At 39.6% G+C, this 3,896-nt stretch overlaps 1 non-coding gene across 1 annotated transcript; it reads left to right on the forward strand.

The window, feature by feature from the left end:
- Positions 1 to 1,323: 1,323 nt before the first annotated feature.
- On the forward strand, positions 1,324 to 1,430 carry LOC120102133 (U6 spliceosomal RNA). Its single transcript, XR_005503137.1, has one exon. It is a non-coding gene; the product is annotated as a U6 spliceosomal RNA (small nuclear RNA).
- Positions 1,431 to 3,896: the final 2,466 nt, after the last annotated feature.

Raw genomic sequence — 3,896 nt, forward strand, 5'->3', positions numbered from 1 at the left:
TGATAAGCAGGCTTACCACAACCGCATCTCCGAGTGTTTTCCCTCCAGCTGCAGCCCCAAGACAACCTTGAATTATAATTTTCCTTTTATCCATGCTTGATTTCTAACATGTAGGGCAGGTCACTTGATGTGGACCTTGTTCATCCTCCACTCTTCTGAAAGCCTGTAAGAGTCAGAAATTACCATTGTGTGAAGAGGCTGTATCCCCCTGAGACCTATCATGGCTGTCTAAGGCCATGAACAGATAATCCTCCTAGTAAAGTTGTTCTGGAGGGTAATTTTGCCTCAGTTTTCTTTCTAGAAACATCTGTTCATCTTTCTTTTACAAAATTATTTCCAGAAAGGAAAAAAAAATAACAGCAGAGGCAGAGACCTTAAAAACTCATCACACTCAAGGACTACAGCAGAGATCTGCGTGGCTGGAGGAGCTGAGGAAGAGGGAAGAGGGGAGATGGAGTTAGAGACTCGGAGAGTGGCAGACATGGAGAGCAAGAAGGAGAGTCTAGGCTTCAGTGCAAGCGGAGAACAGTGAAAGCAGCCAAGAGGTCTGGTCTGACTGTGACAAAAGGTGTCCTTCTGAATTATTATGTGAAGAGAGGCTAGGGACCCAGGCTATGAAATAAAAGGATAGTTGAAAAGCTACATGGGCTTTCTAGCATCCTTATATGGGAACACGAGGAAAGAGAAGGCTTAAGTTCCCACTTACTTAATCTACCATCAAATTTTTTAAGTGCTGAACCACTTGTGTAAAGGAAACCCTTGGATCGCCATGTCTTTCTCATATTCTGACTGCGAAGTGTTGGTTGAAGTACCTCACCTTTCTGAACCTCTGTGTATTCATTTATAAAGTCATTTAGTTGAATCTTCCAAAGAATCCAGTAAGTGTTATACTCCTGGGTTTCTAGGAAAGGAAAAATGACTCAGATCTGCTGGAAATAAACCTTGTAGCTCCAGACAATTATCCAGGCTGGGCCAGGCCACAGCCAAGCTTGGATGGAGCCTCAAAGGGAGCAGAGTGGAGACCCAGAAAAACCTGAGTACCTGCCTGTGCAGTACAAAGTTTCATGTCCCAGGTAGCAAACTGTCAGCTCAGGAGTGTAGCTTGTCTACCAATGACAAAGACAGCAAAGTAGAAACGAAAACAGATTAATATTTAAATATGTGTAGGGTGGGCAACATTGCTAGACTGGACTCCAAGTCATAAAAACAAAGATAGAATTTATCTCATCAAATATGCATGGTAATTCCCCCAAGTCAAAATAAAGTCATGGCTACACATTAAGACCCTGCTTCAAAAAAAAAATCCTCAAAATGATATTTGTAGTGCTCGCTTCGGCAGCACATATACTAAAATTGGAACGATACAGAGAAGATTAGCATGGCCCCTGTGCAAGGATGACACACAAATTTGTGAAGCGTTCCATATTTTAAAAAAAAATGATATTTGTAGATACTGGAACATAAAATCATAAGCAACCTAATTAAAAAGGGGCAAAGACACAAACAGGCATTTCCCAGAAGAATGAGTGCCAATGCATCTTTAGGGAGATAAACAGTGTTTATGATGAGGAAAATACAAAGTATGACAGGTGTGGTAAAATCTGAAGACTTTTTTTGTCCCGTGTCTCAGTGGGCACAGCATAGCATTGCTACCCTAGAAAACAATGAATTGTGTTTTCTACTAGTGGCTATGTATATATACTCTGAAACCCAGCCATTCTACTTATAGGTATGATCAAACATGTGTATCACTGCACATGGTTCAACACATTCAAAGTCATGCTATTCACAGTGGCGAAATTTGAAAATTACTCAAAAATCCTCAGATTAGTAAAATGTTGTATATATGCAAATCCACACACATATGAACTATCCCATGTGTTCAACTTATATTTTTTTTAATTTTGTGTATGGAGGTTTGTGGTATATGCACATACACATGTGCAAATGAATGCATGAATGCACATGTATGTAGAGGTCAGAGGATGATGGGTTGGGTTTCTTCCTTTTGTGTTATCCACCTCAATTCTTTCTCCCTAAATCTGAAGCTCATTATTTTGGCTAAGCTTGCTGGCCGGCGAGAAAGAAAGGGAGAGGGGAAGAAGAGAGGATAGGCTTCTTTAGTTGAAACGAAAACAAAATACAGTCCAAAACCAAATGGCAAACTTAGAGGAGACATCATACTATTTGTTTTATGTAACAGAAAGGTAATTAACTTTTGAACATGTAATGAGAAATTTCATAACACTCAAGGGCAGGGAGAAGTATTTTAGATGAAAGAATGAGAGAACAGTACATATATGCTTAGTGGCCCTAGGAGAAGTAACTCTCATAGCACAAAGTCCTTGGCTTCCAGATGCCATTCTTAGCTAGAAGAATGAGCACATCAGTAATGAAACAAGGGAAACAGAAGGTAAACCTAGATTACTACATTGCATCACAAAAGATTCAAAGAATGACGAGGACATGCCTGGGTCCCCCAGCCTCTCTTCATATAATAACTCAGAAGGAAATCTAGACCCCCATTTAAAATGGCTTCATTGTGGAATGTTGGGAACTAGTTGAGTGTCCAAACTCTATTATATTCCAGTAAAGAAGAAGCTGTATGTGAATGATACTGTGAATATGGATGGATGGATGGATGGATGGATGGATGGATGGATGGATGGATGGATTGGAGAGAAGAGAGAGGTCTTTCTTACTGAACATTACTAACTTGATAAAACATACCCAACATTTGATTGAGATTTAAAAAAAATAAAAATAAAACGCGAAAGGAAAAGATGAAGTTGTGTATCTTCTTGGAATCAACGTAACCATGCTTTTTCACATATATCAGAATATTCAGAGTTAGGTTTGCCATCAATTAAAAGGTTTACATATAAAAGGGGTGAGCTTAGAGATCCTGGAGATTGGGGTGAGCTTAGAGATCCTGGAAGGAATGACACTCCATACTGTGCAGATCTTGGCTTCCTACTACCCTTCACCACTACATCAATGAGAATGCCTTTTCTAAAAGTGGAAAATGTGTCAGTATATATGGAACCATTAACATTGGCCCAATAGCACAGGAATATTAACAGGGTTGCATACGAATCCAGAGCTATGATCATAATTACACATACAATCTGGGACAAATGATCTTAGCAAATGAAGGTAAGAGGAACCCATTTAAAATGGCTTCATTCGGCATTTGTGGAACTTGCACTTCATAGACTAGAAGAGGAGCTCTTAAAAGCTTTAGTGCAGAAAGCTAAGTTACACTAGGTCTGAAAATTTCCACCACTTATTAAGTGAAAAATGTTAACCTCAACATAAGAGAGGTATGTAATTTCAGCCGCTTATTGCCTCATCCCCACCAAAAGGTTCCAGCATGGTAGACTGTGGTGTATGGTATTGGCCCTAGTTCTTGACTCCTCCCTGAGTCAACACCATTTGCCTTGACTTTAAAGAGACTGAATTTGACCAACAAAATGGGGCAAAATGTGTTTGTGCCTACCCCAACCCTAAGCCGTAAAGGTCCCTACACATTTTCACTTCTTGTCATGCATGTCTGTGGAAGAACATAAAAACTGGTCTCTGTTCCCAGGATAAGGACAGTCACCACATGTAACAGAGCAGGGTGTCCCACAAAGTCCAGTGATGACCAATTTGCCTTTAATGCAAAGTCAGGTCTGGGAAGAAAGACCTAGACTGGCACTGGGTTTCTTGCATTGGCCACTTCCTGGATTTCTTAACAAATATTCCAAAGTTTCAACTTTTGCTTCTCATGAGAACATGATTTCTCATTTTTCTAATTTTTTTTAAAAATATTTAATTTGTGCCTCTAATTTAAATTGTGCTCTTGTAAAAATTAAAAGCTGGTTAGCAAAAGGTCAGGAGAAACAGCATAACAG

Source organism: Rattus norvegicus, chromosome 3 (assembly GCF_036323735.1).
Source record: "Rattus norvegicus strain BN/NHsdMcwi chromosome 3, GRCr8, whole genome shotgun sequence".
NCBI lineage: Eukaryota > Metazoa > Chordata > Mammalia > Rodentia > Muridae > Rattus > Rattus norvegicus.